Consider the following 23771-nt stretch of genomic DNA (forward strand, 5'->3'; position numbering starts at 1 on the left):
ACTGACATACTTGTGTGTGTGCATTAGTGTGTATAAAAGTGTTTGTGAGTATGTAAACATGTAGGTGAAAGTAGCCTGAGGCCCGTCTCACCCATTACACCTCCCATTGCCATACATTACAAGGGCTGGTGATGTTATTCACTTTACAGGTACCTTGGGACACTCCTCACCCTACAAGCCCCATGGTGTGTGCGGTACCTGCATGACACTATAGTACCAATAGCTAGATAGGTAGAGGTTCTAATCCGAATCCTGGCAAATGTGAGTGCTTGCGTGTTTAAGTGTGTATATTTGTAGGATACATAATTTTGAGGCCTCACTCTCCCAGTACACTGCCCATTGCCATACTTTACAAGGGCTGATGATCTTGTTCACCTTAAAAGAACTGTGGAACACTCTTCACCTTATAAGCTCCATAGCATGTGCAATAAGTGCATAAAACTATAGTAGCAATAACTAGATAGGTAGGGGTTCTAATCTCAGTCCTGACAAATGTGCATGTGTGTGAGAAATGTATCCTGTGGTTGATTGAGAACAGTATCCATTGGGGGGTGGGTTTTACATTTTTAGGCCATGGCAGTCCCAGTACATGTCGTAAGGTCCACTTTGCAAGGCCTGCTGTCTTCATCAACCCTAGAGGTATCTGTTGACACTTTTCAGCCCAATAAGCCTGGTGCCGTGTGCAGGAACTATGTAACAGTACGGACTGAATAACAAGATGGGAAGGGCTGCTGGTCTCAGTCCTGGCAAATGTGTGTATGAGTGCATTTGTGTTTGTAAGTGTGTATAACTGTATGTTAAAGTATTTTGAGTCCATTCTCACCCAGTACATCTCCCATTACCATACTTTACAAGGCCTGGTGATGTTGTTCACATTACAATAAGCTTAGGACACTCTTCACCCTGTAGGCTTCATGGCATGTGTGATAAATGCATTACACTGCAGTAGCAATAACTAGATACTAATCTCAGTCCTGGCAAGTATGTGTGTGTGTGTGTGTGTGTGTGTGTGTGTGTGTGTGTGTGTGTGTGTGTGTGTGTGTGTGAGTGAGTATGTGTGTGTGTGTGTGTGTGTGTGTGTGTGTGTGTGTGTGTGTGTTTGTGTGTATCCATTGGATGGCCATGGTTTTCAATTTTAGGCCATGGTACTCCCACTTTATGAAGCCCACTGTTTACATCTACCATGGAGGTATATGTAGACACTCTTCAGCCCTATAAGCCCCCTGCCACATGCAACAGCTATGTAACCTTATGGAATGAATAACATGATAAGCAGGGCTGCAAATGTCAGTACTGACAAATGTGTGTGTGTGTCCATTGGTGTGTATAGCGGTGTTTGTGAGTGTGTACACTCATAGGGGACAGTATTATGAGCACCCCTGTCCATCTGCCTGTGTGGGACCTCGCCTGCACTCTGGCTATGGCAAGTGTATACACTCACACTTGCTATAGTCACACACTAGCCTGTTCTATGCCACCACCCTCCAACTGTCTATTATCTGTGGCCACTATGGATGGTGTATGTGTGGGCTTCATGACTGTGTGTGAGGATGTTGTGGACAACAGTGGGATGCCAACCGATGGCACAGATTCAGTCTTTGACAACCCCACCTGTGCCTCCCTATGACTATCATCATTGTCAGAGTCCGCAGAGACACTGACGTCAGGTTTCATGCAGGAGGCACCATGACCCCCATCGCCACCTGTGAGGGGAAAACAACATATGTGAATTAATACTTACACTATAAGGTTGGCTGGTATAAATATATATGTGTATATATATATATATATATATATATATATATATATATATATATATACACACACACACACACACACACACACACACACACACACACACACACACACACACATGCAGGTGAGGTGACATAAAGGCATTATACAGACCTTACAATACCTAAATGGTGACATACTTGGCACACAGAGCACAACATACACATTCTAGACAGGCCTTCAACATCATGCAGTGCAGCCATTTTCACTCCATGGCACTAACTATATATACCTGTAGGATATATGAGTAGTGTTAGTAGGTGATGGCCCTTCACCTAGCACACACTGCATCCATGTACACATTATTACTGTTCATCTGTATGGCACAGTGGCAACTCCTACAGAACATACCTCACAACCGTACAAATCTTTGCAGAATGTGTAGATGTCTGGCTTATATGTTTGCTCTGTTCCTCATAACTCCTGTGTTTGTCTGACACATTACTGGGATGATATAAGGATTGACGTCACTAATTAATGACATACATTTGAGTGTCAGAACTCAAAACCTGAAGTAAATGTATGTTAAAACAAATCTTGTTACACCTACAACTTTCTAAGCTTACAGTGGATATGATAAGTATACACACCCCTGTTAACATGCCAGGTTCTTGTAACATATAAAAGGAGACTGCAATAATTCATTTCAAAACATTGCCCACCTTTAATGTGACATATTACCTTTGTAATCTAATTGTTAAACGAACGTGTTAGGTGTAAAATATAATACATTAAATACATACAATAGGGTGGTTGCATAAGTGTGCACACTCTTAAACTGATACTTTGTTGAAGCATTTTTTAATTACACCATGCAATCTTCTTGGGAAGGAATCTATTGGCATTGCACATCTTGACCTGGCATTATTTGGCCACTCTTCCTTTCTAATGCCCGCCAACTCTGTTGGATTGTAAGGACATCAAATGTGCACAGCCCTCTTCCGGTCACACAGCAGATTTTCTATCAGAGTCTTGTCTGGGCTCTGGCTGGGCCAATCCATAACCTTGATTGTGTTCTGATGGAGCCATTCCTAGGTTGGTTTTGATGTATGCTTCAGGTCATTGTCATGTGTAAAGGTGAAACCTCTCTTCATCTTCAGCTTTCTGGCAGTCGCCTGATGATTTTGGGCCAAAAATGAGTGGTATTTGGTACTGTTCATAATTCCCTCCACCTTGACTAAAGCCCCAGTTCCAGTTTATGAACAGCAACCCCAAAGCAGGACACTGCCACCACCATGCCTCACTGTGGAGATGGTGGTCATCGGGTGATGCAAATTGTTGCTTGTGCACCAGACATACGTTTTGGAATTGTGGCTGAAAAGTTGAACCTTGGTCTCGTTACACCATAACACATTTTCACACATGCTCTTGGGAGATTTGATGTAATGTTTTGCAAACTGTAGCCAGGCCTGAATGTTTTTCTGTGTGGAAAAATGTTTCCATCTTCCAACCCTACCCCGTAGGCCAGTCTTGTGGAGAATACGGGAGGTTTTATCACATGTAGTACACAACCAGTACTTCCAGAGATTCCTGCAACTCCTTCAGTGATGCCGTATGTCTCCTGGCAGCCTCCCTGACCAGTTTTTGTCATTTCTTTTCATCAGTTTTGCAATTCTTTGCAATGTCACTGTTGTCCCATACCTACTCCACCTTTTGATGACTGTCTTCAATGTGTTCCATGGTATATGCAATGCTATGGCAATTTTTTTTACCTTACTCCTGACTGATACCTTTCAACACTGAGATCCCTTTGAAGCTTTGTAAGCTCTCTGCAAACCATAGCTTTTGCTGTAGCAGGCAACTGAGTAAATGTCAGGAATATCCTACTAGGACTGCAGACCATTATTTGTTGTTACTCAGAGTCTCTTTACTTGGTGGCAGGTGTGTACCCAAGCAATCTGAATGCTGTAATTAAATCACACGCTGCTCCAATACAGTATTAGTTGACAGGTGTGCACACGTATGAATCCAGGTTTTGTAGGTTTTGTATCCTTCATATTTGGTCCCCTGACAGATTTGTTTTTTTGAGTGAATTGTTCAGGTTATAGGTCACATTAAAGGTGGGAAAAGGTGTGGAATGAAATATTATGGTCTTATTTTTTTATATTACAAACACCTGGCATCTTAACAGGGGTGTGTACACATTTTATATAAACTGTATAAGAGTAATATTTCAAATATGTCCCTATTTTTGGGCCTTTGTCCCCCCATTCTATCAATCTTTGTCCAGATTTCTTGCACTGACAGGTTGTGAGGTATGCTATGGAAATGCTACATCTCTTGCATATAGGCCCATGTGCTAACCACTGTGATGCAATGCAGTTAAACCCACCACAAGTGAACATGCACATAACACAATATGGCTAGGAGTGACAGTTCTGAGCATAGTAAAATGCATGCTCTTAACATGCCTTGGGTATTGGCAAACCACAACAGGACAATTCCATACTCACCAGCTTCGGGCTGCTGTCCCACATCCAGACCAGAGGGATATATGTAGTTGTGGGAGAGAGGTATTGTCAGCAGACTCACATGTGGTATTAGTACAAGATGAATGCAGCTTTTCTGCACATTTATGGTACAAGCTCTAATAATACACAATTTGCTGTCTTTCACCATAGATATGCACATCTGTGCATTACAAAACACAACCACAACTGCATTCTGACCTGACATGTGCATCTAGATACTCTACGGATGTCAGTATGGCTGCTACACTAGTTTATTGATCCCCATTGGAGCCTTACCTGCATGCTTCTCGCCTGTGGTCTTGGTGCCACCCGCCTCCACATTGTGGGTGTCTGGATTCTGATGCTGGGGTGGGGTGGGTGCCTCAAGGTTGGCAAGGACCTTCTCGCTGGTGTAAGTGGGGCTTGCATGGCAGGACCCTCACCTATGGCTATTTCGGTCCCTGGCCATGGCAGCCACCCTTCGCTGGGCATGGTGTATCAGGTCAGTCACACGATGCTGGACCTGCCTGTATGTTCATGCATGCAGACTGACATCATTTACCTTGTGGACAAGGTCGTCCCACAAGGCAGTCCACTCCTGCAGATGCTGTTGGCTCCTGCTGAACATTACACTGTAGTGCTGGATGATGTGGTCAGTTATTACTGCAGTTTCAGCCTCCATGTAAGCAGGATTTCTGGTGCAATGTATTACACATGGAAAACATAAACAGGGAAACATATCACAGGACCTCATACATTTGTCAACAGTATTTACAGAGTCTGCACATCAACATTGACTAGCCGTAGCCACCACTCTCAACCACATCACACCCCTGTCAGCTATCAGCACAGTATCAGCTTGCATTGCACACCTGGTCCTTATGTGCCATGTCCCCTCCAATGAGGGCCAGTAAATTGCATAATCCTCTCTTCATCATTCACTTCTGTGTAGAGGGATGACAGTGGCAATCTTCCATGTGGATGGAGTATGGATGGTGCTTAGGCTTTGTTTGACTTCAGTCTGTAATGGAGCTGGGAGCACATGCTGAGTTCATGTAGGATACAGACATGGATGTTATCAGATCCCATGGAGACCTAATTTTGTTGCCTTTCAGTAGACATTATGGACCCTAATGATGACGGGAGGGGTGTGGGTGCTGTGCATATCCACCTATACTGATGGGAGGGACAGGAGGTGACATTTCCACTTAACCTGTCTGCAGTGGGTTGGCTATAGCTATGGCATGTGTCTATGTGGTGTGATTAACCACCAGTGCAGGGTGAGTTGGGTTGTTGCCTCTGAGACTGAAGACATATGTGAGGACAGCCTTTTGGTTGGCCTTGGTGGAGAGGATGTGTCCAATTTGCACTCATAGTTAGCCTTTCCGTTATTCACCTGTGACCTTATATGCTTGTTTAGACAAAGGTGGACATGCTTCCAAGTTGGTGCCTGCACCTGTACAACCAATATAGCAGCCTATTACCTGGGTCATGTATTGCTGCTGTCCAACAAAGGGGATTGCACTACCTTGGTGGAGGCAGGTTTTACGAGTCAGGTATTGTTGAGACCATACAGCTATGCAGGTGCTCCTGTAGCTGTTTGTAGTAGGCATGGACATGAGGTCATAACACAGTTGGACATTTCTCCAATTTCAACTTGATACTCATGCTTATTGTAGTACCCATTTCTGTGTCAGGGCAATACAACAACCAGTAGCTGTAGACATATATGTCTGTTGAATGCACTAACACTCATATTACACATTTGTACAACATGGACAGCTTATTTACCTGACTGCTCACAACTCATATCTGTTGTTTTCTGGCTTCCAGCCAAACCTAGACATACATACATGTGCACAGGTGATATCTGATGTACATTTATGTTCTATGTCAGTATGACACACTGTATTTACACTCCTGCTGCTCAGCCATACCTCTCATCCTGTTAGAGAAGGACATCTGGATGATGGCACACATAAATGGGTGGCAGAGGCCCAAGAGTATTACTATTGCTGCAACATAAATAAGTCAGTTGGTAGCACAGCAGACTTTGCATTCTCAGCAATATCCTGTACTATGTCCAACATTCATAAGTATGCTATTATGTTCTGAAGTTAGTGTTCACAGATTTGTTACTGGTTTGCCAGACATAACACACTTGTATGTGTAAATGACTACAAATATTAGGCACACGTGGTTATTGTGCAGCAGAACACTGTACAGTTGAATGGTATGAGCTCAGTATATCACATGCAGTTCAGCACACACTTCTGCAACAGTAGTTTACTATGCACATGCCCTGTATAGGGCTCTTAGATTTGCAACACAAACATGTGTATCATAGTTATATTCCCAAGTAACATATGGATTTGTACAACATCCCAGTAGCTGGCCTAGCAGTGTCACAGTCAGTATTGCTCAACAGGCACTCCAGTAGTAGTCATATGTGAGCTGTGCTTTCCTGGGGTGATTCAGGGGCCTGAGCTGTGATCTATATCACTGCAGACTCAGACTAAGCCTGATGCTATGCCATTAGGTGCTGTTCAGCAATATATCAGTACAAGTCTTGTTGAGACATATTTGTTTAACTTCCTATTTCCCATTATTACATACCCCCTACTGCATTCCATTACATTCTTACTTGTTTCAGTTAGCTGTTTTTTTTTTCCAAGTAGTCTTGAATAGTTGTGTTTTGGTTTTGTTCGGTTTGTTTTGTGGTCTTTCATTCTTTCTCTCTGTCTCTTTCTGTCTACTTACATAGAGATTTGCACCTGGTTTGCATAGGCAACAGCTTGCCTTTTGTAGGCAATGGTTATGAGCTGGTGATGGCCTGTGCACCAATTGGTGTTCCCCATTTGCTAATTGCATGCAGAACAGCTATGTTGTTATTCCAATAGCCAATGGCATGGCAACTCATTCCTATAACTGAGTACTTCATGTGTGTGTTGCCCTTTTCCTTGCCTATGAGGGGGACATCATGGAGGTTTGTGAGCTATAGTATCACACAGATTTTTTTTAGGTCAGATTTTAGTGTTGTAGGGGGGTTATAATAGAATTCTTTTTTGTCTTTATTGATACGCTTTTTGATCAGGTTTCTTTGTTTTTTATATTTTTGTAGGTCAGTTTGGTATTTTGTTTGTAGCCATTTTTTTCCAGGACTTATCTCTAGACTTCATGAGAGTTCTTGTGTTTTTCGTTAGCCAAGGAGATATTGTTGCTTTTGTTCTAATTTTACGAGGTGGGGCTAATGAGTTTATGATATCAAGAAAAGTAGAGTTGAAAGCAATGACAGCTTCATCTAGGGGGAGCTGAGTGAGGAAGTCCCAGCATACTCTAGATAAGAGTGTGTTAAATGTTTCTGGGTTGAGGTTGGCTAGATTATGTCTAGTAATGTATCAGTGTGGTTTAGAGAGGTTGTTTGCATATCTTAGCACCTTTATGGGTGAGTGGCCACTCAGGGAATCAGGAAGGGTTTCTGGATTGTGATATCTGGAAGGGACTGAGACAAGTATCCAATCAATGAGGGTATTTGTGGTGTGGGAGTTGTTAAAATGTGTTGGCTTAGTAATTAGCTGAGTAAATCCATATAAATTAATATTGTGTTGGGATCCTGGGTTATTTAGGGTTAATATTTATGTCACCAAGGATGATTGTTTCATTTAGGATGTTCAGGGAGATATAGGAGAGAATGTTTTCCAGCAGTGGAATATTTTCCCCTGGTGGAATGTAGGTGGCTACTATAGTAATTGTAGTGTAGTTGTTAAGTTTAAGGTTAAATGTCAGTGTTTCTGCTGGGGAGAAAGATGGGATAGAATGTGTTAGGTGAGAAATAGTAAAATTGTTGGAATAGACTATGGCAACTCCCCCACCCTTTTTGTTTTTACAGTCAATGCAAATTATGTTATAGCCAGGGGGGCGAATATCATTATCTAGGTTGTGGGGTTTAACTCAGGTTTCTATTACTGAAATGACATCTGGGGTATGATTCGCTATTCAGGCATGAAACTGACTAACTTTGTTGGGAATGCTTCGGGTATTAATAGAATAGAAGGAGATTTGTTTTTGAGGTGCAGTTTGGTGGGCTGGGGTGAGAGCGGTGTTTGGGATAGAGGTAAGGTTAGAGGTTGGACCTGGATTTGGGTGTATGTCACCGGCTATTAGTATTGTAGTGGGGAAGCATTTAGTCTTTGATATGAGTGGGTAGTATCTAATATACTTTGTCTTGTTTTTTGAAGATAGGGAGTAAAAAGGAGGTATTTTTATTTTAGGGAGTTGAATGTTAGAGGGTAAGATAGAGGGAGAGATGGTGACTACATTTTTTAGTAAGTGTGATCCCTTGGGAGTAGGTTGGTGGGATGTTTATGGAAGGAGGGCAATGGTGCATAGGGTGTAGTGAGATGAAGTAAGAGGATTAGCTGAAATAGCAGAAGGTTGATGAGCAATAAGGTATACATAGTGAAAATCAAATATAAGAATAGGTCTGTGATGGAGTAGGTAGAGAAGGGGAGTGAAGTTTGATGAGGTAGAGGTATGAGAGATTAGAGTTGGAATGAGAGTAACTGATATGCAAGAGGTTGGGACATATAGTGTTTAGTAGATGAATGCAGGTGGAAGAGGGTGAGTGTTTGGAGAGGAGGGGTTTAAAGTAGAAGGGTGGGGTGTGGGAGTGGGAGGGGACTTGATACCAGATGGAAGACGATAGGTATTTGTAAGAGGGGATGTGGCTATTGGACTATAAGTGTAGGAGTACTGGAGGTGCAGGGAAATTGGGGGCAGGGTAGAGGAGTGGAGTGAGCCCTTAGGGTGAATGGAGCAGGCAGAGCAAAAGAAGTGAGTATAGTAGAAAAAGTATCAGTAACTGCAGTTCAATAAATTAAAGCAGGATAGTTTCTAGCTATATTGTAAGGGAAAGTAGTGTAGACAACTTTTAAATGTGGTTTGTTAGCTAAGGAGAGGAGTGGGAATTTAACACTTATAAAAATGGGGGGTAAGAGTAGAAATAACTACTAGCTTTAGGTAAAAACTTTGGGAGAATAATGTGTGAGCTTTTGCCTTGGTAGGTGCTGCCACCATAGTGGCAAAATGAGATAGAATACAGAAAAGATTAGCTAGTCTTCTTATATTGCAAATAATTCTAAATTAAGAAACTAGAGGGGGGAGAGTGGCAAGCGGACTGCGGTAGACTGCTAAAACATGGTCACGGGAGGTCAGACTAACACATATAGGTAGTAAGATTATTATTATTATTATATTTATTGTAAGGCTACATACATTCACAATTTCTTGTGTAGGGGAATCCTCACTGTGGTAGCATTCTAGGAAGCCTGGCTAGCAGGCAATTCAAGGGTGTCTTCTGAGTTTAGCAAGAGGTAGCCCTTATACATTAAAAGCAGGGAGGGAGCACCTGGGATGGTTGAATTCAAAATTTCTTGTGTAGGGGAATCCTCACTGTGGTAGCATTCTATGAAGCATGGCTAGAAGGCAATTCAAGGGTGTCTTTTGAGTTTAGCAGAAAGTAGTCCTTATATGTTAAAGGCAGGGAGGGAGCACCCGAGATGGTTGAATTCACAATTTCATGTGTAGGGGAATCCTCACTGTCGTAGCATTCTATGAAGCCTGACTAGCAGGCAATTCAAGGGTCTTCTAAGTTTAGCAGGAGGTAGTCCTTATACATTAAAGGCAGGGAAGGAGCACCCGGGACAGTTGAATTCACAATTTCTTGTGTAGGGGAATCCTCACTGTGATAGAGTTCTATGAAGCCTGGCTAGCAGGCAATTCAATGGTGTCTTCAGAGTTTAGCAGGAGGTAGTCCTTATACGTTAAAGGCAGGGAGGGATCACCCGGGATGGTTGAATTCACAATTTCTTGTGTAGGGGAATCTTCACTGTAGTAGCATTCTATAAAGCCTGGCTAGCAGGTAATTCAAGGGTGTCTCCTGAGTTTAGCAGGAGGTAGTCCTTATATGTTAAAGGCAGGGATGGAGCACCTGGGATGGTTGAATTCACAATTTCTTGTGTAGGGGAATCCTCACTGTCATAGCTTTCTATGAAGCCTGGCTAGCAGGCAATTCAAGGGTGCCTTCTGGGTTTAGCAGGAGGTAGTCCTTATACATTAAAGGCAGGGAGGGAGCACCTGGGATGGTTGACAGGAGGTGAGTCGAGCAGCCCAACTGCAGAACCAGCACAATGGAATGTGGATTCTTAAACAGGATTTAAAAATGGCACCACAGTACGTATTGGCTAAAAGTAAACTCAGAGGAGAAGTTAGCTTATCATGCCTTTGTCCTCCCACTTTGTCAGGCTTGGTCTGGATTCATTGCAGTATGGGGTTCTGAGCATAGTTGTCAACTGCCAGGCATTCCACAGGATGTCCAGATGTTTGGCTCATATTTTTGGTCTGTTCCACTAATTATTTGGAAGTGTCTGGTAAATCAGTGTAATGATCTAAGGAGTTACTTTTGTAAAGTAATAACATATAAATGTTTGTTTCAGACCTCATATCCTTCAGAAGATGCATGCTGAAACAAACCATGTTGCTGTAGCATCTTTATAAGTTTATAAGGGTGATATTTTATGTCCCCATTTGTGGACATTGTCCCCCAATTTTTATGGACGTTGTCCAGATTTCCTGCACTAAGAGTTTGGTGGTTATGCGCACACACACACACACACACACACACACACACATATATATATATATATATATATATATATATATATATATATATATATATATATGTATATATAGTACCCCTTCATAAGACTGAATGAACATAAGCCTGAAATTCATAAGCCTAAGACCAAAAGCCTGAAAATTCAAAAGCATGAAAACTCAAAAGCCTGAAAACACACAAAATACATATACTGACTTTAAACAACATAAACCATATTACTTTCCACTAAGTATAAGCAGGGGGGAGCCCCCTGCACCCCCTATCTGGGGGGCTGCACCCCCCACACCCCCTGCTACTTAAATATATCAACTCCGAGATTGCACTATGGTGTGGGGGGCTTGCCCCCCTGCTTATTCTTAGTGGAAAGTAATATGGTTTATGTTGTTTAAAGTCTGTATATGTATTTTGTGTGTTTTCAGGCTTTTGTCCTCATGCCTATGAATTTCAGGCTTTTGATGTTTCAGTCTTCTGAAGGGGAACTACATATATATATATATATATATATATATATATATATATATATATACATGTGTGCGTGTGTGTGTGTGTGTGTGTGTGTGTGTGTGTGTGTGTGTGTGTGTGTGCGTGTGTGTGTGCGTGTGAGTGTGTGTGTGAGTGTGTATGTGTATTTATATATACAAAACATGACTGATTCCACAGAGCTTTTTGCCTAATGTTTATTGCCTTTATTGAATGGTATGTTTGAAAAAGCAACAAAAATTCCTGTGGCTCAAATGGTGTAGTGGTACAGTGCTCAGACTGTAGTGAACAGAGTCCTGGGTTCAATACCTGCCGCAGCTGTCTATTTTGTTGCTGGGCTGAACAGAGGCTGATGGAGACGAAGTTATTAAAGCAGCTTTAAGCGGGTTTATGGGGTTTTGTGCAATGCTAAGCAATGCCAAAACACGGTTAGTCCATTTTGGCTTCACTAAGCAGTGCTTATTCCCACTTACACCCATGCTAATTTCTTTAAAAGAAAAAAAAAGGAGTGCTAGGAAAGTGGTGAAAAATGAGCATGCATAGCGAAAAGCAACATGAAAGGTAGCTAGGGATGTGCAAGATGAGTATAGGGAAGGTCCATAGCTGTCCATTTCTTATACAGCAACAGCTGTGCATTTGTACAGAATTTGGAGGTGAATTTGGACACTCAAACCCCAGGGAGAGGGGTGAGGGCAACAGAAATGTGTTGTCACGCCAGTTGGAATGGGTTACATGTGTCCAGTGGACAACTGTGCAAAATGGACAGCTATGTATGGGGTGATATTTTTTGAGGGGACAGATGCCCTTTTATTTTTTTTAAAGGTGAGAGTGGGCTGCTGGGGAAGGATTGTAGGTACATCTGGGGAGGTAGGTTGGGTAGGGAGACAGACAAGACAGACAAGACAGCAGACAGGGGCAGTATATGATACATGAGGGGGGGTAAACACCTTTGACGGAGGGTGGTTGGGAATCCGAAGCCCATGAGCCCCCAATGGATACAGTGGGACTCAGGTCCCAACCCATGGGCAGTCACCACTGCACCTTCACTGACCCAAAGATGGTTGTGCTGGGGCCTGAACAGATGGGGTAGCCTGTCCCTCGAGGTGCACCAAGCAGCCCTCCATCTGTGGCAGCCAGTCATCCAACTCTGTTTGGATGACACTGTGCACCATACCCCGGAAATGACTACAGGTGAGAGGTGCCTGTCCGTGCCCCCTCCCAGGGGGGATGGGCCCCATCTCCTGAGGCAGTTCCACCGGAAGGTGGTGCAGGACCAACAGACAAGGAAGTCCTGGGTTGGGTCCCAGACATGCTGGGGCCTGGTGCCATGGCCAGATGAGGTGGGAAAGGTGGATCTCTGTGATCTGCCTTCCCAAACATGCTATGGTGTTGAGGTTTTACAAAATATGTTGTTTAGTCATGAACAACACATTTCAAGGTTAGTTATAACAGCATGCGTGGGTGTTCCAATTAACCCCATAAAACAGATTTGAAACAGTTGCATAGCAAACAGAACACATGCATAAATGGAACAACAGTATGCATCATGACAGCATGCCCGTAACACTGACGGCAACAGGCCACCAGCAATGGTATTTGAACAAGGTATGTTAACATGCAACCAATCAAATATATCAACAATAAAAGAACACAAGTCCCAACATTAGGTTTGGAGAACAACATACCTATAGTATATGAATAATCATTATTGATGCAGATGAGGGGTGGGGGAGAGACAAAAAGTCCATTAACATCTGTTTATGCTTCTATTTTCCACAACAGTACTGCTCAATACTCCATGGGTCTGCCCTCACTTTACATCTACCTATGGCCCATAGCTTCTGTAGCACAAACATACCTATTAAACTGTCAGCCTGGAATGATTTGGGGCAAACTGTGACAACTCTAGGTACATGACTAGAGGGAACTCGTACATGTCAGGGTTACATATCTGGCACAGAAGGGGTACCCTGAACCGCTGTTGTGTGAGTGTGCTACTGGCATACTTCAACTGGTTTCCTATCTGTGTCCAGGGTTATTGGCAGCAGTGACAACTAGCTGTGACAGTCTGACACTTGAGAGACATGTATCGGGAAGTGTGCATGTTGTATGTACCTATCTTGCTGACATTTACAGGCATGTGGTAGGACAGTTGAACAGTTGTACACAGTTTATTAGTATGCTCTTCATACAGCTACAAACAACATTTCCTTACCTGTAAAATCTGTGGAGAAAATATCTGTTAACAGTAGCTCAGTGCTTTTACATATATTCCTGATTCCTTGTGTGTAGATATGCACACACCTTAGTATCACTCCCTGGATTTGAACAGTGTCTGGGTGTGCAAAATAACAGCTAAGCTATTTCTCATCACACTGAGCTACTGGGGAACTGTTGCTTCTTGTTTCACTGGTTTCTACCTATTAGTCCCTTGGTTAGACAGTCTGAACTTGTTTTCCTGTGATGCATGCATGACAGATAGTGTACTGTGCATTAATCCTTTAAATTACTACAATCTGGAAGGCAAAGGTTAACACAGGCCATTTATATATTGTTTTACAGCTCCATTCTAAGTCTACAACAACATACCAGAGTAAACACAACAGTTTGTGTTATAGATGTTTATTTCAGATCAATATTAATTGGACAAACTTTATTTATTCAGTTAACACAGTAACAGTTTACCTACTAGCAGTACACAATGTATTCCTTCTTAGTTATTTGCACAATATACTGCAAGCTAGATTTTTACTCATCAGCCTGTCGGCTCAGCCTCAGCAGTCTGTGGGCATGGACTTTGATGTTACTAGCCCTCTCTGCTGCAGCTGTAGGGAAAAAACAAACATTATGCATACCTGTCTATCTATCACATCCTCGGGCTAGAATTTGGTACATCTATATCTGTGATACTTACAAACTGCTGGAATACGGTTGTCCCTGGCATCTTGGATCGACTGGTCCAAGAGCACTCCCTTCCTCCGCTTTAGGTCAGCATAGTAGTGCCCGACCTGCTCACCAATTTGAGGGATGCCAGTAGCACTGGTGAGATGGTCCCAGGCCTCTGCTTTATATTGTAAGCCCTGGTACTGGCCCTGCAACAGTCTCTCATCATGGTTACTTACGAATAGTCCAGCCATGACCGTGGACTCCACAATGCCACAGCGCTGCGCCCTAAAGAGCAAACTCTCACCTACACCAGCCATGGTTCCTGCACAGGTTGAACTATAACAGGTACTGGCTGTGTTCCCACTTGTGTGGTTTAAATAAGGTCATATCCCACCCTTTGCTGTCATTGGTTGATTTTGCAAATGCTGAGCACAGCTTAGTGGTGTGCAAACCTGGTAAGCCAGTTTTAGCAATGTTTAAAGAGGACATTTTTGAGCACTGCTTAATCGTGTGCATATCCGCTTAGATGAGCTGACTGCTTTTTAGCATTCGCACCTAAGCATTGCTTAAACTAGCTAAGTATAGCTGATCATTGCTCACTTTTAATTTTTAAAAATATTAGAATAATGACTTCATTTAGTAAGTGTATATGATTTACTTTACATGCTGTCCCTCTAGGTGCTTTCATTACATTACCAAGGGGTGTGACTATACTGTATGGGACACTTGTGTATATATATGGGTGGTTTCACATGTTATATGCACTCGCACTTTCATTTTAGACTAGCTACACCACCCTGGTTGACAGATATCACTTGCTACATCATTTACAAAAAAACTAACACTGCTTTCCTATGTAAAAATCAAGTGCCTGTCTTGGTACTTCAACCATGAATGCCTGCATACAAAGCCAGAACTCTAACCACTACACTACACTATGCCGGCATTAGGATTTTAGCTGTATATTTTTATTTATCTCCTCTGGGGTATTTAAGCAATGCTGGGCAGAGGGCCATAACGTCCACACCCTCTCAGCTATGCTTAAACATACCTTAGTATGGAAAAAATATTTTTATTTATAGCCTTTTACAGCTTTCTTACTCTAGGATGTTGAAAGGTATGTGAAGCAGGCATCTGGGCATTCTTCAGACACCAGTACAGTTGAGGGTTTTGCCAGAAGGACACTTTTGGATGGCAGACATTTGTGTTTCTGTCTTCATACCCTTCAGGAGGTCCATTCTAATGTTAATCTTTTATTCTATCATCTTTCAGTTTGTCAGTCCAGTATTTAAAACTTGTCCCTATATTGGTGGCTTTGTCCCACCATTATTTATGGCTTTGTACTGCTTTATTGCTCTAAGAGTGTGAGAAGTGTGTGAGGCAGGCATCTAGGCATTCTGCAGACACCTGTACAATTAACGGCTATGGCCATATGGTGCTTTCACATGGCAGACATTTGTGTTTTAGTCTTCATACCCTGCATGAAGTCTGTGCTACTGCAGACCTTTTATTCTATCAGCTTTCTGGTTTGTCAGTGCAATATTTAAAATATGTTCCTATTTTTGTGACTTTGTCCTCTCATTATTTATGACTTTGTACTGCTTTATTGCTCTAGGAAGGTAAGAAGTATGTGAAGCAGGTATCTGAGCATTCTGCAGATACCTGTACAGTTAACAGCTAAGGCCATACAGTGCTTTCACATGGCAGACATTTGTGCTTCAGTCTTCATACCCTGCAGGAAGTCCGTGCTACTGCAAACTTTTTATTGTATCAACTTTCAGGTTTGTCAGTGCAATATTTAAAATGTTCCCCAATTTTTGTGGCTTTGTCCCCCCATTATTTATGGCTTTGTATTACTTTATTGCTCTGAGAGGGTGAGATATATGTGAGGCAGGCATCTGAGCATTCTTCAGAAACTGTACAGTTGACAGTTATGGCCATACGGCACTTTTACAATGCAGGGTGTGTGCGACAGAAACTGTAACACACCCCTACATTGTTTCTTACTCCCCTATATATTTCAGTGTCCGCAGACACTGAAATACTCAATTTTATTTCATTTCAGTGTCCGCAGACACTCAAATGCTTTTCAAATGTGCCTTACAGCACTTTCTGAGTGCAGGGCGAGTATTAGATGTGCGTGCACTACCTAAACACACCCCCTGTACTCAGTACTCTTTGTGTTCATTTAGCCTTAGCAGCAGTGCACCTTCATAAATATGCAAGGCGCGCTGCAGTTAATGCTAAGGCTAAATGGACACAGTTCACTCTGTGGAGGAACGGCACTATTCCTGCATGGTGTTTATTGAATCCAGGGGAGATTTTTTTGTTTGTTTTTTTCTTTTATGTTCAATGTTTCAAAGCCCAAGTCACTGTTGAGATTCATTCCCAAATCCCTGACCACAAGGTCAACTCTTATTAGATCTTAGGAGTATATTATCAATGCAGTAATATCCAGGGGTGGTCATCATTATGAAAGATATAATTATGTATTTTTTGACATTGAGTTTTAGACTGTGATTCTGGCACCAATTATTAGTCTGTATCAGGCCTTCCTGGAGGATGTTTATATCTTTGCGGTATTTGTTGGTGCCTTTAGTGGGTGCGCGAATTAGCTGGACCAGAATATTTGTGTTGACAAAGTTGAGGAATCTTTGTGCATACATACACACACACACACACACACACACACACACACACACACACACACACACACACACACACACACACACACACACATTTATGGTTTACTATTAAAATATCACCTCTCCAAAGGAAGAGTGTATGCATCATCACAACCTTTCCTCCAAAGTCAGCATGCCAGTCATTGACATGCATGGACATAACACCAAACACCATAGGTTCATAGGTTCATAGGTTCATACTAGGCTATCTGCCCTGGGGCAATTATAAGCCTAGCCCGATTTTGTTTGGCTTACGCCACCCCTTGATTTGAGTATACTGTGCCCTTTTTAAGGTTTAGTTTGCTCATTATCACTCATTATCACTCTGGACCAAGGAAGAAGCACCAGCATGGGTCCAAAAGGGGAGCAAGTTCTGAGATTTGATAATGTCAGTATCTAACATTCCAACTGTGGACATGTGTGAGAATTGGTACCCTGAGACCTAGAACTAAATTCTGATTGCTAATGAAAATGTTTGATAAGAGAATAACTTGTTTTCTTTTACTGTTTAACAATGATTGCCTCATTCATATTGCTGTGGTCTATTTAAATGTTTTATCATAGGATCATAGGATTATGGGATCATAGGAGGTTACTAGCCTATTGTCCCAGAGGTCATTTCAAGCCTAGGCGTTTCATCCCAATCAGACTTATGGGTCTATAATTCTATGGGTCTGTTGCTAAGCAACCTTTGAGAGTGGAATAACTGTTGCTGTTTTCCTTTCTGCAGGAACATAGCCTGTCATTAGGCTGTGATTGAACAGGGTACTTAATGGTAATGTTAGTTCATGTTTTAATTTGTTTAGAAGACACCCTGGGATGCCGTCTGGTCCCATAGGGACTGTGTTTTATGACTTAGACAAGGTATTAATGACCTGCTCTTTGGATATGTAGGGTGGGTAAATGTTTGGGGCAATGTTTGTGATAAGTTTGGAGGGATAAGCGAGTGAAATTTTTTCCCAAATCTATCCGCCAACAGGTGTTCTAGATCTACAGGATCAGTGTGTGTGATACCGTTAGTCACTAGTTCGGTACATGCTTGGTTTCTACCTTTTAGGCTGTGTACGTAGCTGTAAAAGGCTTTATGGTTATCCTTGGCTGTGATTGACAAGTTTTTCTCAAAGTTACCCTTAAAAGATTTGACGTCTTATTTGCCTGTTGAGGCTGAGGAGGGTGTTTTTTCCATTGTTGGAGCCTCACCTCAGTTTTCTTAGACAGCAACTTTTTGCATTTCTTGCAAAGTTTGTTGATGCTGGATGTCCGCCAAGCAGCTTGTTTTTATTTGAGGCTCTGGCTTTGATTCTTTCTTTTACAGCTGAGTCTATACACTTACTCAAGTGATTGCACAGGACTTTAGTTAAAGTGTTGATGTAGTTATCACTTCTAGCTGGGGCGGGGCTTGGAATGCATTTATACCTTCCCCTAGGAGGGTATAGTTTGCCTTGGTGAAGTATTTTAGTCTGACAATATTTTGTGAGTTCTGGTGTTAGTGTCAGTTTGAAGGTGACTGATTTGTGGTCAGATTTAACTAATGAGGGTGCAACAGTTGCAGTGATGTCATGTTAGTAAGGACCAGATCTAGTATATTTGCTCCTCTTGTTGGGGTTTGAACAATTTGCTCTAGGGCATTTCAGTTAAAGTCAAGGAACTTTTGCACTAGTGAGTTAGGGCTAGAGTAGGTTTCCCATTTGATGGTGGGATAATGGGTTAATTGAAGTCTCCCATAACCAGATTGTTTGGAAATATTTGGATTGACTCCAGTTTGGTCAAGTAGATCTCATGTGTGTCATGATCCATGGAGGGGGATCTATAACTAGCTATGACTTGAATGGGGGTCTTATCCACAGTAATCTGAACTTGGAGAAACTCCATAGAGTTTTTCTGTCTAACTAGTCGGGAGGTGAATTTATCTTTAATATAGACAGAAATAACACATCCTTTGGTTTTCACACATTGGTTTTGTGGTCTGAAGGTGTGGAAGGCATTGTAGCCTTGTCAGGCCAGAGTACTGTCAGGACTTGAACCAGGTTTTTGTGACTGCACAGATGTCTACATCCTCCAGTGATAGGAGTGCTTCCAGGGTGTTCAGTTTTTGGTTTAAGCTCCTAGCATTTAGCAGTATAACCCTTAATTTGTTATGAGTGGCAATTTTCATATCAACAATTTTGTTTTTGAGATCTTGCCTAAAAAAGGCACTATGGGGGAGGCAAGAGCCTTTGCCTGCAGCTAAAAGACTAGTGGCACCCCGTGCAAACCATCTCTGGCAAAGCAGTGAGGCTTGTCAACCATGTTATCCCAGGATGACTGAAACTAGATCCCCTTTGAGTGACACCAAAAACTAAGCCAATTATTAAAATCGATCATCTTTTGCTTATACTGTGGCATCATTCTAGGTGAGCGGTAATATGCTGCTCAAGGCTAGGGGCATACCTTCCTGGGACACATACTCAGAAAGCTCAATCATGGCCCTCTTCATATAGTCCAATGATGTATGTCTCAGGTCATTCACTCCAACATAAGCTATGACACAGTCATAATGGTAGTTGTTGCCAAGAGACCTGAGTGCATATGTAATCTGATGAATTCTGGCACTGAACAGGCAGCTGACTGTGACTTTCTCCTTATCTAACCTGGTGAGTGGGACATACGTGTGTCTCACTATTGAGTCTCCAACTACATGAAAATTTGGTTTATGAGTGTTATGCCTTAAGGGCCTGGTAGTTGAGCAACTGGTGTTGATATGTGTCTTGGGTGCTGTAAAGACTGTGTTGATTGTAGCAGTCTTGTGTTTTGGAGGTCTCTGGTGTTTCACTAAATTTTTTGAGAGAACCTCTGTGTGTGTTGATTTATGTGTTGGATGCATACTATGTGTATGAGTAGTGGTACTATGTACGTGAGTAATGGTGGGTCAGTTGACAACCTCTTCAGTGTTACTTTTTGAGTGCTAGAGTGCAGGGATTCAAGATTCCTGAAGTAGCTACATCTCTCGCACTCAGTACTAGAGTGAGCTATTAGTACAGGGTTGTCAATGTACATGAGGCAGTTGCTATATTTCCTCAGGAGACCAAAGTCAACATGGCTATCAGGAGAAACAGGGGTAATCCATCTGTTGATAATGCTAGATTTGAAGAACTGTTATCACAAAGAGAGTGTGAAGATATTTTCAGGCTGCCAGCCTAGCTAGCTAGAATTTTGTAGATAATTCTATGTCATAGGTTCATAGGTGTGTACTAGGCTAATGGGCCTGGAGCCTTTATAAGCCTAGCCCATAGGATTACCCTGGCATTGTGCCACCCGATCTTAGTTCCCAGTTCCTCTGTGAAGTATAGCCACTGGAGTGATCCCCTGGGTGAATTTTCTATTTCCCATCCACTCATCAAGATTTCTCTTGAAGAGGGCCAGTGAGGCACTCCATTTGACATGTATGGAAAGTCTTTTCCATAGCATGGGCAGTCTCTGGGTTATGAACCTGTCCCTCCAGCTTGTTCTGTTGATTGTGGTAATGAGGTTGAGGTCTCTGGAGCATGTAGTGCAGAGGGATTGAGATTTCTTTAGATGTAGCATTTCTAACAGAGCTGGGTCAGACATGGCTTTGTAAGTTAAGCAGAGATCGCCTCTAAGTAGGTGATATGAGACAGAGAATAGTTGGAGTTTTTTTGAGTTTGTCCATATAGGACAAGTGTTTAAGGCCTAGGATCCTCTTTGTGAGGTACTTTTGCGGCCTCTCCAGTTGTTGCAGGTGTCTGGTTAGGTACATGCCAAATGGGGCATTGTACTCGATGACTGGCCTAATGAGGGAAGCGTAAAGGGAGACAATGACCTCTTTCTTCCTGAATGCAAAACCCTTAGTAATGAGATGTGCCACACAGAAGGACTTTCTGACCACAGTGGCAATGTGGTGGTCAAAAGAGAGCTTGCTGTCAACTTGTGCTCCCAGATTGCAAATATAAATATAATCCACAGGCTTGTCCTCTTAAAATGTAAGAAAACTGTGTTAAATGTTGAACTTCAAAAATGTAACCACAGTGCACTCTGCTGGAAGAAAGCTAATAAATCAAGCATCGTATGACTGTTTGATCTCAAGGCTCTGAGACATAATGTCTGGACTGAGGAATTCCTTCTATTGTTTTGAGACCAGAGTTAATTGCTAGATTTTTCATAATGTCTTTTATTACTGTAGGTTCCTGGCCAGATGCAAGATCAAAGAAATGCTAGAACTCTGAGTTTCTTTTAGCCTGAGAACCAGAGAAGGATGATGTAATCTAAAATGAGTCAGCAGTGATGTATTATTTTTAAGACTTTCTCAGAGAGAGAGAGAGAGAATGAGAGCATTTTTGGATTTTGTGTGAAGAACATTACTCACCAGTACTCTGCCTTGCCTCTATATGTAATTTTATTTAGAACTGTGATAGGAATTTAGTCAGATTTAGTCTAGCTGTTTTCTATATTTATGTCAACTATTATACAGTATTATTTTAAGCATTTTCCTCTGATTTCTAAACTTTTGATTAGCACCGTGTTGAATTGAAGAAATTTGTCTTGTGTTTTTATTCTTTATTAATAAATATTTTTAAATCTTTCAACTGTGGCTGTTTTGTGTAGAGAATATTTAAGCTCTAGAGTACATTGCATGTATATAGTGATACTGTATAAAGCCACTCCAAATAAGCCTTGCTGTTCATCACACTTACTAAATGGATAATAATAATAATATTGCACAGTAATAATTGGACACCCTTGGGTAAGGGCCTTTTTAGTAGCTGAGAAGAGTAGTTGGTGGCAGTGATTACTACCTTATAGCCTGGCAGGAGAGGGGATAGCTGAAGAACCTGTGCCAGCCTTCCCTAGGAATGTCTGTGTGTTTGTACATAAACCAAATCTCAAAGTGTGTGTGTGTGTTTCTTGGGCAGGGACACAAAGCACTGGTTGTACAGAGAGGGCACTGGAGGGTTTGGCTTGACCAATCAGCTGAGATTTGTACCCTATAGCTGTGCCAGTGGGGAGTCTTATTGGGGATCCAGAGAGACAGGGAGAAACCAGCCCCAGACTGACTGTGATCTCTGTGTGCTCTTATGGGAAATTGTATTTTCCTGTGTGTGTACTTGTTATCCTTTCCAATGTGGACTCCCCTCACTGGTGTTAATGGTGAGGATTGAGGCCTCCTTGATTACTGGCCTGGTGCAAGGGCACCACAGACGGTTCTTTCAGGAATGATCCGGAAGGTTATCTGTAGATGGGTATTTCTGATGGGATTTTTGACCGGTGGTATAAAAGGTCACAGCTCACGAACACTACTTCTTAGACTAGAAATGTACTAAAGAGGAGGACTACACTAAGATACTACAACTCCATCTAAGGGAAGAATTGTTGAAATTATCTGGCTATGGCACACAATTGTATGGCAATGTGCGCTGCTATGAGATATGCAAACAAGCAGATACCCACTCAAATGCGGAGCTTAAATACCAGACGCCAAAAACTTAAAAAAAAACTTTAAAAAAAATAAAAAAGAACCAATGAGGGTGCTTACTCCATGGCCTAGACCAAGCACCCTTCACCAGACAGGTTCCAATCAGCACACTTCTCTCACAAGGGTGCAGAAGAGCCCATTCCAATTAAAGATGACTTGGAAAATGTGCTCAGAATACCACAGTAACTACATACAGACCCAGATGCAGCAAACCTGATCTGGACTATTCTATGGCTACTAACTGCACTAATTTAGGCGAGAAACACTACAAAAGTTTAAACAGCTGAAAAACAGCAGTGAGATACTAAAAATGTTTTAAACAGCAGAAAACTGAATTTAAACTCCATTAAAAGCTGTGCTAGTGTTAGTATGTGGCTTTCTGAAGCCTTTTTATGTTTATTATTTATGAAATAGTTTGCTATTATTATATTTTTCTTATAATTCTGATGGCATTAAAAAATGATGTTCCACTCTTAGAAGAGCTCGGTTTGACTTTATCGACACAACTGCCTTCCTACCTAGTACAATTGATGCTGTTGTGTGTGCATTGATACATTTGTTTTGGATGTTTTATGTGAATAGCTTTTTGTGCTTAGGGCTCCAAATTGTTGGAGGGGAGTACAAATGCAATGTACTGTGAGGTTTGAGAGTAAATGTCCCTGCATCCCAGTTATATTTGCTTCCGTGACTAAGGTGTTAATGAATGGAGCCTTTTCAAAGGAGCTTGAGAGGAAGACAGGAATAGATATGTCTTTCATTGTCAGGTTTATTCCTTTTGGTGGTGGAGATGTTGGATCTAATAAGGGAGTTACTTGGCAGCTGGAAGAGAAAAGTTAAAGCTTATTTCAGGTTATATTCAGATGTCTGTGTGCCATTGATTAAGATTCATGAAGTAATGTTAAAGGCAGGTTTAAAGGAGTTGAACAGACTGCAACAGTTGGTAGAAATAGAATATAATAGGAAGAACACAGTGTTGCAAAGGGTAAAGAAGTAGCAGGGAAAGGAGAGGTTAAGGATGAAAGGAAAAGCAGGATCAGTGAGTGAGTGAATGTGTAAGACAGCATTTATGGATGATGACAGAGCACATAAGGAATAAGAATCTTGGAAAAAAATTAGCCACTTTGAGACATATAGGGATAAAGCCCTAACCTATCTTAAAAGTAAAGGAATTGCATCTAGATCTAAGAATGTTACAATTCAATTATACATGACCCTCATCAGACCAGTCATTGAGTATAATGCTCCCTTTTGCATGTACCTCACCAAACACCTGCAAAAATTGCAGAGACCACAGGTGTTTCTCATCAAGAAATTTCAGGGTACATAAAACA

Source organism: Protopterus annectens, chromosome 2.part1, assembly GCF_019279795.1.
Source record: "Protopterus annectens isolate FY-2018-M chromosome 2.part1, PAN1.0, whole genome shotgun sequence".
Taxonomy (NCBI): domain Eukaryota; kingdom Metazoa; phylum Chordata; order Ceratodontiformes; family Protopteridae; genus Protopterus; species Protopterus annectens.